This window comes from Saccostrea cucullata, unplaced genomic scaffold, assembly GCF_032062105.1.
Source record: "Saccostrea cucullata isolate Sc308-1 unplaced genomic scaffold, CSIRO_AGI_Scuc_v1 ctg2713, whole genome shotgun sequence".
Taxonomy (NCBI): domain Eukaryota; kingdom Metazoa; phylum Mollusca; class Bivalvia; order Ostreida; family Ostreidae; genus Saccostrea; species Saccostrea cuccullata.
The window spans coordinates 24375-31708 of NW_026936214.1; positions in this window are offsets into that span (position 1 = coordinate 24375).

Sequence of the window (7334 nt, forward strand, 5' to 3'; positions counted from 1 at the left end):
TGGCAGTAGTCTCCATTTATGAATTCTACTCACAAAATCTCATTGGTCAGTATATTTGTCTCCCCTTGTTTAACCGGTTTTTCTGCTATATATACTGAGGCATGGGCCCATTCCTGTCAGTGCAGGAAATTTAACTTACTTATTACCAGCTGCCCGTTGTCAACACTTGAAAGGTAATTTTCCTAGTCTATTAAATTTTTGTATTTTATTTATTAAGTCCAAGTCATAATCTCAAGTATTTTTCATATTTTTGAGAGAAGGGTATTTTAAACTATAAAATTGACGTTTTTGGGCTTAGTAAACTTAAATTTTCTTATTTTTGAAGTGAATAGGAAATAAAAGTATTTTGTCTCATTGTCTATGTGTATTATGATATTGTATTATATATGTTTTTGTATTTGTAGATCTGCCATTGCTTTTTCATTCCTAATAAATTTATTAAACTGAACCTGCGTTCTTCATCCCCGCTTGGTTACATTACATTTCAAATTATGAAAAATTAGATCAATTCAGGAGAAAATGACATGAACTATTTGTGGCAGATGTTTATGTATGTTTTCTGTTGAATATCTCCGGAGTAAATCGGACGACAAAGAAGCCTCGCTTTCGGCTCTTTATAATCAACGCAAATTACTGCGTATGTTAAATGTGTGATGACCTTGGGAGATTGATCATAGATTAACTCCCAACCAGAACGATACATACAGTTCTGCAGGAAGGAGGAAGAGTCTATTTCTTGGTGTGTGGAAGACTTTTCATCATATATTCCAATTTTCCCAACAGCTGGATTAGACAGAGTCCAATCCTGTGGTTAGTTACAGGCCTGTAGCTCTCCAACAAAAATATATTGACAGACGGTGAGCTCCAGTAGCTCCAACTGTTGTATAAATATCCCATCTTGATATGAAATCAAGACCAGCGAATTTCGCATTTTAACTGCCATTTTTAAGATGACAACAGAAAAATCATTCAATTGTAACGCGGTTCGCGAGTAGCTGCCAGAGGTCTTAGGATTATATTTTTCAGCTTTTGTGCAGTTATGATAAGAATCTGGATGAATAAATTAGCACCAAGCTCGGCTTTTTGTATAGGTGGCACTTTGGTCGTCAATCTCATTTTTTCAAACTAGAGAGTAAAAGGAACATAGCTACTTTACGATTACTAAAAAAAAGGTTGGGGTGGGGCAAGCGTGTCTACATGAAAAAGGCATGAACATGAATCAAAACAAAAGCAAAAGACTATTTTTTCAGAAAGAAGCATCCCAACTTGCATATTATTACGGACTTCAGATGTTACCTGATAAATTTAGACTACATATACATGCATGCAACTTAACTTAAAGATATTCACATTGTGTATTGAATAAACATATGCTGCAAGGAAAATTTTTTCCATTATGCATTCGTTTATTGTTTCAAAAAGCTTGATCGCTTAATCACAACATTCGTATAAGTATACCTAGTGTAGTTATGGATTATTTGTTGTCATCGTCTTGCTCATTTATAGCATAATAATCTAATTGTACTTGTATCAAGCCATTTCTTTGGCTGAATCATTCAGAGGAACGTATAATATTTTGTATAACATAACTTGCCTACGTCACAATGAGTTACGTCAAAAACGTATTACTCTGCTTTACGTTACTTTTAAAATATGCTATATTTGAAGCCCTTTCCGGGGGAAAAAATGTCTCAATGTGTACACTGAAATTAAATTATAAGGAATTATTATGTTTTACGATATAGCATAACTTGGGGCAGTTTACCTTTTTATAAACCGTTTCGCGGTCCATAAACCTTAAACTGCCCCAAGTTATATTATATCGTATAACAAAAGTTTAAATAAGTTCATTTCTTAATCAGTCTATTTAAAAGTAACAAAATTATTTAACCAAAAAACAATATCCGTAAAAAGAATTGAAGGAACATTATGTATTGCTTCGAGTAATGTTCAAAAATGATTATGAACTATAAAAGCTATTATTCTTTTCATGCAATAATTTCATATTATTCACGTTACGTGTAAGTAACATAGAAAAAACGTTGGATTAAGATTAAATTTATCCACTTATCTGTCCAATAAGTCCTATAGTACTTTATTTACCTTTCGAATGTTAGTACGTGTAAAAAAAAGCACGATGTAAACAGCCACTTACAAGTAATTTTTCGATATTAACACTTTTTAAGAATGAAGCTTATTTCAACTTTTGTTATACGATATAACATAACTTGGGGCAGTTTACGCTTTATAACTGCGAAGCGATTTATAACAAAGCGCGCGTAAACTGCCTTAAGTTATGTCATATCGTATAACATAAGTTAAAATAAGCTTCATTCCTTATAATTTAAATTCAATGTAGACAATGAAACAACTTTTCTATTTCGTTTCCTTCGGAAAAGGGCTTCAAATATCGCATATTTTAAAAGTTAACGTAAAGCGGAGTAAAACGTTTTTGACGTAACTCATTGTTACGGAGGCAAGTTATGTTATACAAAATGGATAAAAACGTTTTACCAATCAAATGACGTGTTACAACTAAAATTAAATTATTCGGGGATGAAATCAATCCAATCGCTCAACTATTTAAGTACGGCTCCGTGTAAAAATCATGCAGATAACACAGAAAAGGCGCTACATCGATAATCTTTAAATTCATTTAAATTGGGTTTAATGTATGTATTTGGGTCTAAAATGAATAATGATAGACGATTTTGCTACAATTCTTTTTTCATCTAGCCAGGAATAACGTACTCTAGGTGTAATTTTGTGTAGTGTACATTATTGCCTATTTCAGAAAAGAATATCTTTTGAACCCCAGAAGATGTACAAAATCTTAATACATAATTAAAGTGAAAATGGAACGTTTAATAAATATTTACTGTAATATTTTTGTGCAAACGAAGGATTGAAAAGATACAGGGTGTTTAAACATGTTAAAATGGAGAATTTGTTAAGATTCTTCGAATGAGTTATCTACTTTTGGAAGATTATATATGTAGGTGTCGCTAGTAAAAAAAAAATGTCAGCCTCCTTGGCAAGCTGAACGCTGCCAAGTTATTTTGATGCATTTTGTGAGGTTTACAACGTGAAATGTAATAAACTTGGATAATTACTTTACTTTTTGCGTTTTTACATTTTGCATTGAGATCAACGCAGAATGTACTAACGCAAAATGTAATAACACGATTTTTAGATTATTACATTTTGCGTTATTAAATTTTGCGTCGAGATCAACGCAAAAATGTATAAACGTGCCTTTTCGTTGTTACATTTTACGTTATTTCATTTTTGCACTGAAGACAACGCAAAATGTAATAAAACAATATGTAATACATGTAAAACAAAATATAATTATTGTTTTTTTTTTATTGCGTTGAACAAACAAGAGACCCAAGGGCCTTGAATCGCTCTTCTGATAAATTGTACAATCAATCACTTCTATTAGAAGCCTCCAAATCTATTAGTATCATACATGTAAGACCCAAAATGCATCAACTTACAAAGTTTGATAATATTTAGCCAGTTAAGACGGAAGATATTACATGTATGATATAATTATAAAATACCATAAGTAGGTCACAGTGATCTACCTTTTGATTGAAATTTTCTGAGGACTCAAGATGCACTTATTGACAAAGACTGATGATTCTAATTAAATAACTACCTGAGATATTCAAAAGTAGATCACCATGACCTACTTTTGGTCAACATTCTCTGAAAACCCAAGATGCATCATCTGACAAAGTTTGACGATTATAAGTCAATTAGTACCAGAGATAATTGAATATAGCAATAAAATGTCAAAAGTAGGTCACGGTGACCTACTTTTTGGTCGACGTAATCCAAAAACCCAAGATGCCTAAACTGACAAAATTTGATGATTCTAAGCCAATTAGTACCTGAGATATTCAAAAGTATGTAACCGTGACCTACGTCTTGTTGGACATTCAATGAAACCGTAAGATGCGTCAACTGACAAAGTTTGATGATTCCCAGCCAATAAGTGCCTGAGATACTTAAATAAAATGTCAAAAGTAGGTACCAGAGATACATAATTATAGCCACAAAATGTCAAAAGTAGGTCACCATGACCTACTTTTTGGTCGTCACTCTCCGAAAACCCAAGATGCATCAACTCACAAAGTTTGATGATTCTAAGCCAATAAGTACTGGAGAAACTTAAATAAAGCTATAAAATGTCAAATGTAGGTCACCGTGACCTACTTTTTGGTCGTCACTCTCCAAATACCAAATATGCATCCACTCACAAAGTTTGATGATTCAAAACCAATAATTACCTAAGATACTTAAATATAGCCATAAAATGTCAAAAGTAGGTCATTGTGACCTACATTTTGGTCGACATTTTTCAAAGACCCAAGATGCATCTACTTACCAAGTTTGATGATCGTAGATCTGAAGGTAATCAATATATGCATTTTAAACAATTTGAAAACAAATGTCTGCAAAATTCAAAAAATAGGTCACAGTGACCTACTTTTTCATATATATGTTTTAAAGTCCGAAGATGCATCAAGATTTGATGATTCTAAACCTCCCAGAGTCTGACATAATGAGATTTAATGTTTTTAAAAGGATAAGTCATAAAGTTCAAAAAGTACGTCATGGTGACCTACTTTTATGTTGACATTGTTCGAGGACCAAGATGCATCAACTGCGCAATACAGTTAAGATGCACAATAGAAATATCGACTAAATTTTGTATTTAAAAATGTATTCGTTATCGGGATGGCGATTATTTTTAGTACATTATTTATATCGGATAATTGTAATTATGATTAATAACTACATATCGAGGACGATTATATTTTATATTTAGACTAGTCACGTGATGCGGCAGTCACGCGATTTTAGTACACTGACTTGCAGTATTGATGTTACATATAAATATCAATAGTGCAAGGGCATAACCAAGTTGAATTTCCAAGTTTAGTATATAAATATTTTCAACACGCATTGTAGTTTCTAAAAAGTGCTGCGAGCCTGTCTAAATTCTGCAGTTTTATTGTTAAAATTATATTTTTATGACCGAAAGCTATATTTTTTGCTGGCCAGCGGCATGAATTATTGATATAATTAAACTGTTGTCAAGATTTCATCAGGATCGCAGCACTTTTCAGATACCTTAATAGTTAAAGAGTTGAAATGTAAAAGCTTTCTTTGATCCATAGAGTGTATGCCCTTGCACTAGATCGATTTATTAAGACCCCCCCCCCCCCCACGTTACCCTCTGATGTACTTCCATACAAATATACGGCAGTGTCAACTAAATACGTAATGTACATAAAATATATTAATAAAATAGTGAAGACATTAAATTCAAGTTATTGGCCCATAGAATAACTGTAAATAATATTTTATTTAATTAAAGAATACATATTTTGTTGAGAAAATATCGCTTGATCTGTCTCTCACTGCATACAAACTACGTGACGTTGTAAGAAATGACGTCATATTGACAAGTGTATTGCGATCAGTGATCTGTTTATAACTTGTTATGTGGGATCTAACAAACGACAAAACATCACGCTTTAGTAAGTTTTTATGTAGTTAAGTGATTTCTTACTGGTTAAATCAGCAGATAAACTCATTTTGTGGTATTTTAAAGAAATGTTGTATGACGTATATGTGTATGATGTCATTGTCAAGTTTTCCCGTAAAATTAGGCTCCGACTCCTTTTTGTAACCTTAACTGTGCTGCGTGACAAAGTTTGATGATCGTAGGCCTTAAAGTGTCCAAAATATGTCTTCAAATCAATTTGAAAACAAATCCCCGCAAAATTTAAAAAGTAGGTCACCGTGATCTACTTTTGAATTAACATGATGTGAAGTTGTAAGATGCATCAACTTACAAGATTTGATGATCCTAGTCCTTATAGTAAGCAAAATATACACGATTTATTAATTATAAATTAAGGTCAACTTTGAAGTGACCTTGAGACCACGCCCTTCGCCCAAGGGTAATTCCCCGTGCAAATATTAATCTTCGACATGTCCTGATCCTTGTATGTAAGTTTGGTCAAATCTGCCTGGTGGTTATGGAGAAGAAGATATTTTTTAGCAACCAGTACTTTTGGTTTTGTAGGAGATCAAAGTTGAGGGCTTTTACGGACATAAATACATTACGATGTATCGTTTTTCTGACCCTGACTTTAGCTATATTGAATATACTGTGTTAAATTATAAAGCATTAATTTAACTTTGATTGGCATATTTTTGATAGTCTTATTAAATTTCTAACCAATAACACATAATTTATTTATTTACCAAAGATTGACCATGGACTCATTATTAGCTCTTGATATGCATGTTTGGCATGTGTACATTGGTTAACAAAGAAGTCTATGTGTGTGTCAAGCGAGGAAGGGCAGAGATAAGGTGGAGTGTTTACTTAGTATGTTTATCATTGTATTACTGTGGATATGCAGAAACAATCTATTTTATTATTAGATGGAGAGGGAAAGAGAGAGAGAAGTGTTGCAACCACTATTGAAATAACGACCACTATTGAAATAATTATATCATAGTGGTTGAGAGTGCATTTCAATAGCAATCATAGTCAGTAACCACTATTGAAATAAAACCACTATTGAAATTATTATATCAATAGTGGTTGAGAGTGTGTTTCAATAACAAACATAGTTAGTAACCACTATTGAAATATGACCACTATTAAAATAATTATATCAATAGTGGATGAGAGTACATTAAAATAGCAAACATAGTTAGTTACCTTTATTGAAACATGACCACTATTGAAATAATTATATCAATAGTGGTTGAGAGTGCATTTCAATATCAAATATAGTTAATAAACACTATTGAAATACGACCACTATTGAAATACTTTTTAGCTCACCTTGACGAAACTATACCCCCGGCGTCGGCGTCGGCGTTAGCGTCGGCGTCCCAGGTTAAAGTTTTAGGAGCAAGTCCATTCCCAAGTAACTATAAGCCGTACCTGAACCAAACTTGCATGGATGATGCATCTAGGGATGTACACTACCAGACTTGCTTCGGTTGCTGGATCTGACCTACATTTTCTAGATGAGTGACCAAGTTAAAGTTTTTGGAGCAGGTTTAAGTTTTTGGAGCAAGTCCATTCCCAAGGAACTGTAAGCCCTACTGGGACCAAATTTGCATGGATGATGCATCTAGGGATGTACACTACCAGACTTGCTTCGGATACTGGATTTGACCTACATTTTCTAGATGAGTGACCAGGTTAAAGTTTTTGGAGCAAGTTAAAGTTTTTAGAGCAGGTTCAGTCCCAAGGAATTATAAGCCCTACCTGGACCAAACTTGCATGAATA